Source organism: Microcaecilia unicolor, chromosome 10 (genome assembly GCF_901765095.1).
Source record: "Microcaecilia unicolor chromosome 10, aMicUni1.1, whole genome shotgun sequence".
Classification (NCBI taxonomy): Eukaryota; Metazoa; Chordata; class Amphibia; order Gymnophiona; family Siphonopidae; genus Microcaecilia; species Microcaecilia unicolor.
The window spans coordinates 59780578-59789271 of NC_044040.1; positions in this window are offsets into that span (position 1 = coordinate 59780578).

An 8694-nucleotide genomic window follows, 5' to 3' on the forward strand; every position below is an offset into this window, starting at 1 on the left:
GGACATCGACGGAAAAATCGCGTCGGCGAAGTTAAAGTAGTCGATGGTGGCAGTAAATCACACCTCGAAAAATAAATCGACCGTGCGGCCACAAGGCCGCAACGCGACGCCCCCGCTAGAAAACGAGGGAAAAATTTAAGCGCGTTCTCTTTTTTTTTTTTTTTTTTTTAAAGGAAAAAGAAAAGGTTGGAGCGCGCGGCAACAAGAAACAAAAAAATTAATGAATTCGTGAACAACGCGACGGTTTTCCGGGGCTAAGAGAGAGCGGCGACGCACGACTCTCTCCAGCGCGGAAAAGAAAAGACTGGCGGGAACGGTCGCGCACAGGCGGGAAGACGGCCGCGCATGTGCGGTGGGCGTGCCCTGCGTGCGGACCGCCCGCGAAGCTTCTTCCGGTTGGTGGGGGCTGCCGCGGACGTCACCCAGTCGTGAGAACAAGCAGCCTGCTTGTCCTCGGAGAAACATGGCTCCGCTCTCCAGTCTGTCAATTCTTATAACAGCTATCATTCAAAAAAAATTACGGGATAGTATTCCTCAAGGTCAATTCCTCAGATTAAAAAGGTTGTGCAATCATACAGAAGATTTTTGTAAACATTCTATGGCTAAATTTGATCGATTTTAAACAAAGGGGTTACCCCAAAAAAGTAGTTTAAAAAGCCTTCAAAAGAGTGAGAGACATTAGTTGTTTATACATTCACAGCAACAGCAGAAGAATCAAAGAACTGTTCCTTTGTGTATTTTGCCATATTCACAACAAACATAGAAGATTAGTAAAATCTATAAATATTGGAACATACTGGTATTGTTACCAATTTTTAAGGCTTTCCACATTTTGCTTATATGAGAAGTAAGAACATGGGAGAGCTAGTTAGTAATATTTCCCACCATTCATTCCGAATTACAGGAGGTTGCACATTCACCGTGTGGCCATTGCAAATATTGTCAGTATGCAATGAATATTAAAGAAATAAAAATTCCACAGACAAAAAAAAAGTTTTAATCTAAAAAACAAAACAAATTGTGAATCGGCACAAGTAGTTTATGCCATTCAATGTCCTTCTGGCCTCAAATAGATTGGCCAAACTAAAAGGAAGATAAATCGACGTGAAGCTCCCTTAGTTGATCACTGGCTGTAGTATTTCAGCCAAAACAGAAACCGGGCAGAAAAAAAAAAAAAAAAAGATTGAGCTAGTTTTGGCACTGTAACCTAAACCAAAATTCGGTCGGCCTCTATATGGAGTGTTAATTGCAAATTGTTATTAGCAGCTTTTATACTTTTTGTTATACAAGCTAAAGACCTATCTTCTCATGCAATGACTAGAAAAAATTTACCTTGCATTTCGCCGATATTAGGGAATTTAATGATAGTCCTATTACTCTGGAAGTCCTTTGTAGAGTGATTGCTTCTTTAAAAAGTCTACCTGGCTAATAATTTTTTTAACATACTATTCCTCAAGGAACTTGTCCGAACCTTTTATTTTAGTTGCCTTGACCACATCCTCAAGCAACATATTCCACAGCATAATTAATGCTTGTATGGGAATAAAACATATAGTTTTTCATCCTTATGGTCATTAGTTTCATTAAGGGGCCTCTTATTTCCGAGTTATTTGACAAGTTAAACAACCATTCCCTATTTAACCTCTCCACCTGACTCATGATTTTATATACTTCCCCTCTATTGTCTTTTCTCCAAGCTGAAGAGACCTACCCTGTTCACCCTTTCTTCATCTGGAAATTGTTCTGTCCCCTTTGTTCACCCTTTCTTCATATGGAAATAGTTCTGTTCTCTTTGTCATTTTTTAGGCTCGATTTGGCAATGTTAAAAAAAAAAAGCCCATATTTGTTTTGGTAATTTATTTATTTAGATTTTGCTCACACCTTTTTCAGTAGTAGTTCAAGGTGAGTTACATTCAGGTACACTGGATATTTCTCTGTCCCAGGAGGGCTCACAATCTAAGTTTCTACCTGAGGCAATGGAGGGTTAAGTGACTTGCCCCAGATCACAAGGAGCAGAAGCGGGATTTGAACTGGCCTCCTCTGGATTACAAGACTGGTGCTCTAACCACTAGGCCACGCCTCCACTAAAGCAATGGGAGGGATTGGTTTACCCAGTGTGCAACTTTACTACCAAATTCATTGGGTTTGTCTCGAAGCTTCATAAACATATCCTATCTCATTACTAATTTGCTTTTGTAGTAGATAAGAAACAATTGTGATTGGGTTATGACCACCTATTTATTGTGAATATTAGTAGAATGTGGGCGTGTGTAAATGGACTGGAATCTCACCTGCTCTCTATTAGTGATGCCACTTCTAGCCCAGCGCTTTGTACCAAAGGTTGGCTGAGGAACTGAGAGAGAATAATCTTCAGTGTGAGAAAAACATCCAAATGCTTGTTTATACCACTTTTTGGATGTTTTACTCTTTTGAAATTGAGCCCCCCTGTCTTACCATGCATATATAATTTCAATAGTCAGAAAACGCTTTTTATACTTGAGTAATCATTAAATAGACTTCCATAGTTTTGCCTTGGATTATATGCAACCCATCTGTAACCAGTTTGTTGTATTTGCTATCACAAAACCACTAACTCTGGTCATAGGCTTACAGGGTGGACAATAATATTAGAGCCACTCTTGACAGTTACAGTCAAAGTAAAATTTCTACAATGAGAATTTTTTTTTTAATATAGGATATGATAGAAAGCAAAATTGTTAGATACACTTGTTTTTTTTTAATGATTTGCTTGTGGCTTTGAATGAGTAAGTTATAAAGCCATCTATCCTGAGTACAGGGCCAGAGTGACTATTTACACAGTATGGGCACCAGCCAAGGACATCATACTAGAAGCGATAACATAAGCTGTTATTGATCTAATTCTGCTGATTACTTCATTAAGGATTATGATTACCGGGCCTTCAGTCCATTTGGAAAGAGATGGTTGCAGGGAAGGGGACAGTACACATGAGACTTCTGATCAACCACCCAGCAATTAAACTCCTTATCTCCTGTCCTACATGGAGCTGTCACTTTCTTCCCCTAGCCATAGTCCCTTGTTCCACATTTCTGCTCTAAATATATCACAAACTCAAACATTCTGGAATGTACCCATGAGAAGCCTCTGTGAAAGAGGAGGAGTCTGAAAGAATGTGTCTTACCAGATAAGGGAGGAGAAGAATTATAAAGCAGATCCCAAGAGGTGTCTGAGGAGAGAGAGGAAATGTGCTGCTTATTGAAGCAAGAGTAGATGTGTAGTGGAAACTACAGAAGAGCACGAAGGAGCAGTAGGAGAGCTTGGAGGAATCTTAGCACTACAGGGGTGAGAGGGGTCAGTGAGTGGGGGCACATTTGCTTTGAGTAGCATCTAATAATGCGCCTTCACAGCCTGAAAATGACCCTACAGATACCAGACCTATAGGCTCTATCCAAACAATGGGGGAGACATATAATTTAATTAAGCAATGATATTTATTGCAAATGGTTATCCTCTTTCCACCAGGTCTCAGAAATGCCTATTTCTATTTTTTTCATTTAGTACAATATATTCTAACTCTCCCATTTTATTTCTTAGGCTTCTGACATTAGCATATAGACATTTCAGATTATGTTTGCTAGTTACATCTTGCTCAGCAGTTGACAATGATACTGTGCAATCTTGAAAATTTATCTGTTTTTTAATTAGACACCTGGTCTACTATGCTCTGTATTGCAACCTTGCTATCAGGATGCCCTATCTTCCCTGTTTTGGTAATATCTTTGAATGATACCTTATTCCGAACCTTGCGCTTTTGAGCGACCGTCAGCCTTCCCCCAGTTTCTAGGTTAAAAGCTGCTTGTTTTAATTCCCCCCCTCTTGGACCTCTTTCTGACTCCAGATCACACGGGGGGCTAAAGATACCTATGTCACATAACAGGTTCTGTATGATTTCTCCAACCTCCATTGCCACCCAATCACAAGGAGGTCTGCTCTGGGTTTGCATTAGGGGCTGTAATCGAATTCTGATTCCCATAACTACTGCTTTCTGTGTTCCTGGATCTAGGTATACTCTGGGCCATTTATGTTCCCAGATAATGCCTAATAAAAATCTGTCTAAGTTTCTCCAGAGACTGAGTGTATGTGATGTGCCTTGTAAGCTAAATGTAAGGTAAAGAGAAGATAGAATAAAGACAGAGATAGGTTTAAATAGATAGATACATTTTATTTCTTACCCAAAGACAAGTCTTCAAGTTGGTACAAATACAGACATCAGACTTTAATCAGGTACATTCAGCAGACAGATTCTGGGTACAACCGGACAGAGCCCTGCCGTCTGACAGAAGCGTTGGGGAGGATTCCAAAGCTATGGCAAATTGTCCCCTCTTTTATACACAAACCTCTCCATAGAAGTCAATGGTGAGATACCTAGCTCTCAATTTCTGAGATGATACTTTCCCACGCAGTCTTATCAGCATGTTTTGGGAAGCGTTGAGATAACAGTTCCACATCTCTCTGTGTCGCAATACTTTTCACACCATCTTAAGAACTCTGTATAACCTCTGTAGCCTTCTATACAAAACTAATAGACTCCATTTTGTTCATCTGATTTAAAGTGACAGTTGTACCAGTTTGTGTTAGGACTCATTGTTCAGACCTGCTTTTTACAGATTCTGAAATATTAAATCATGTACCTGTTATTTGGCCTAGTCAGTACTTCTTCAGTTATTTTAGCTGTTAAAGGTATGTAAATTGACCCATCACTATTCCAGTGGATGGATCCCAAGCGGGGACGCATATTAACTTACAGGAAAAGCAAGTCCTTGCGCAGCCAGTCATAGATTTTTAAACCTAGCTGGTATTTTTACAGCCTGAGTCCTAAAATCTGGCCTTCCCACCTTCCGGTGATTCTTCACACATCCCATGATGTTAAATATCTATTAGATAAACAGATCAGTCATATGACTGTCTGCCGGTTACAAAAGTATCAAGTGCTTTTGTTCAGTGTAGTGCACTTCTGAGCATATAAGAATGTACGGATGTATTTCTTTGCTTTCACTGTATCTTAGTCTTACTCTGCATTCTCCTTTTATCAAGGCATACTTTTTCCTCCTCTTTTGTGTCATTTTATTAGGACGTTATCTCCCACTCCCCAAAATTCACTGCTCATACTGCTTTGACTTTTGGGCGTTGCTCTCTATTTCATTCCATCTCTGACATTTGGCTGGCCCCAACCGTATTCCCATGACCAAATGCCTTGGATTTGGCCGGGTTTGAGATGGCTGGCATCGGTTTCCATTATCGACGAGGACCGATGCTGGCCATCTCGGGCCCGGCCATCTCTGACATTTGGCCGGCCCCAACCGTATTATGGAAACGAAAGATGGCCGGCCATCTTTTTCGATAATACGGTTCGGGACCACTATTTGCTGGGCCGGCCATATAGATGGTCGGCGCCGTTCGATTATGCCCCTCCACATGTATCTCTCTCTTCCACTCTCTGAAAATGAACTCCAAGGTACAGACATCAAAGGAGGAGGCAAATGGAGAGAAAACATTAATGGCAGAGAGACGGGTTTTTTTTTACTAGTATCATATAAACAATAAACAGACAAGCCAATAGTCCTCACATCAGACATAATGGTAATAATATAGTAAACAAGTAAGTACATATCACCTAGATAATGATTCACTTTAGGAGCCAATCCTTTGTAAACTAAAATAAGAATCTTGAATTTCAGCCAAACCAAAATTGGCAACCAGAATTCAAAAATGAAAAGTGGAGTTAACATGGTTATAATGATGAGCATTAAGCAATAATTTCATGACTGAAGACTGGACCAGTTGAAGACATTTTAAGGAAGGCTGAAGGAGACCACAATAAAGAGTTACAGTAGCCTAGGTGAGAAAATACTAAAGAGATGATCAAAAGTAGTTTCTGTGACCAGAATGATTTGGCTAAGGAAGTCTGCATAATGCAAGAAGCAGGAGTGAACAATATTTTTTTTGTTACATTTGTACCCCGCGCTTTCCCACTCATGGCAGGCTTACATGGGGCAATGGAGGGTTAAGTGACTTGCCCAGAGTCACAAGGAGCTGCCTGTGCCTGAAGTGGAAATCGAACTCAGTTTCCCAGGACCAGAGTCCACCACCCTAACCACTAGGCCACTCCTCCACTCTGGAGTTTAAAAGAGAATTTACTGTCAAAGTGGATGCCAAGACTATGAACAAACTGCTACAGTAGGCTAGAAAGAGCCCCAATAAGAGGTGGTGAAGGAATAGGAGAAAAGGATGGAAAACTGGCACTTTGGAGCCTATGATAGTGTTTTTACTCTTGTCTCAAGAGGGTGAAGGTACACCTGTTTTTCAAAACTACAACTCTCATTGTGGCTGATCCAAAATGTTATTGGTCTATTTTGACTCTGCAATTGTTAGCCAAGATCATGAAGAAGATTGTGCTGGGTCAACTTCAGTTCTTGGTAGATAAGCATAAATTATTGGACCAATTTCAATGTTGTAGCGCAGAATGTTCTATTGAGTCTCTAATCTCTGCCTTGGTCACATGATTATGTCAGTTGGAGGCCCATCGAGAGGTTGCAATTACCTTTCTAGATATATGTAGCTTTGACTCTAAGCCATGACCTGCTATTAACCACAATAGAAAGCAATGGTCTATGTGATACTGTGTTAAAGTGGTTAGCTTCCTATTTATCTGATAGAACACAATTTGTGACAGTAGATAAGCAGTTATCCTCTTCTTTTCCAATGACTACTGGTGTCTCGCAGGGTTTAGCACTGTCAGCTTTATTTTTCAATCGTGTGTTCATTCCTTTTGTGACTTATGTAGAGATGCATCTCTGGTACAGGATGTATGCAGATGATTTAATGGTGTGTGCATCCATTACATTTGTTAAACTTGTGGAATCCATTTTACAAATCTTGGTATGGCTTGCTAACAGTAAGTTAGCTTTGAATTTGGGGGAAGCAGGGTTGATGGTTTGCAAAGAACGTAGGCAGTGGATTTGTGACTTCAGATGGCCTGCAAATAAAATTGTCAATAGCTTCTGTAGTTGTGTGTAACACTAGACTATGTTTTTATGTTTAAGTTGCAAATAAGACAAGTGATGAAACCTTTTCAAGACATTCCTTGGCTAATCATACCGGTAATTACTGTTTCATACCAATCGTAATTGTATAACAATGTAATCCCTTCCTGAATGTTAAATGTAAGCAAATAAATAAAGCATCTTTTTCTATGCTACACCTGATTATAAATAAATAAAATAAAAGTAGAAGCCTAAAAAAATATATATATAGCTGATGATATCAACTGCACCACAGTAGAAAAGTTAACACTACTGCAATTCTATTTACCTAAGTCTTTCTGCATCATCTAATCAAGTCTCAGCAAAGTGCTCAGAAGGTGGTGGCTTATCTGTGGATGCATACTAAGATGCAACAACATATTAAGCTGCATCTGCTTGCTTTATGTTAGCTGACAATTCAGTAGTGAACCAAGTTCAAGGTCCTATGATTGATGGTCTCAAGTTCGTGCTTTAGTGGAGGTTCCATCATTAAAAGACAGCATATACAGTAACAGCTTGAGCTAGAACTGCTGCCATATTCTGTATTGTGCTTTGATTGATGTTTAATTGTAATCTGCTAAGGACATTGGATTGCTGGAATATGAAAGTTTTAAATAAATAAAAATCTGCTGCTAGCCATTCTGCCTTGAAGGAGAGGTGACCAATTTTTATTGCCTAGGTGGGACAATGAAACTCCTATGCTAGCTGTTGGAATAAATATTTAATGGGTAAATATTTGTTGATTTGGCATGTGTTGAAAAGCTGCAGTGAGGAGGACCAGGATCATAGCAAGGTATGTGTGGCTGGTGCAGCCACACAGGGCACAAGGGAGGTGTGGGAAGTGCTTTTTTTTGTAGAAAAAAAGGTGCCAGTACTCATTATGGGCGGGGTCACCACATATGGCCCCACCCCTGATAGCCACACCCACATTAGCCACACCCCTTATACCTGCTATGGCGCATATAAACAGACATCATTGAAAATATTATACTAGTATAGGAGAACAAAATAACGTGATTTTTTTCATTATAAATAATTTCTGTAAGCTGTTACAGCTCCAGTATACCCAGTGCAAAATAAGACAGCAGATGTAAGTTCTCAAATTGGGCATATTTCAAACACTAAAATGAAAATAAAATGATTTTTTTCTACCTTTGTTGTCTGGTGACTTTGTTTCTCTTTCCATATTGGTCCCAGTCTCTGATTCTGCTGCTCTCTATCTGTTCCCTTAACTCCATTTCCAGGGCTTCCTTTCCATTTATTTCTTTACTTTCTGCCTTTCTTCTTCATCCTACATCCGTAAGTAAAAGCTGGGTCCTCTGCAGACTTGACTGTCCAGTGGATCCAGCTTCTGCCTATTTTCTTCATCCATGTGCAGTTTTTCTCCTCTCTTCCCTCCCTACCAACCATGTCCAGCATTTCTTCTTTCTCCCTTCCCTCTCCTCCATCCATGTCCTGCAACTCTCTTCTCTCCCCTGCCCCCCCTCCAGCCATCCATACCCACCCAGCGATTCCCTTGGCTCCCCTGCCCCCCTCCAGGCATCCATACCCACCCAGCAATTCCCCTGCCCCCCCCCCAAGGCATCCATACCCACCCAGCGATTCCTGTGGCTCCCCTGCCCCCCCCAGGCA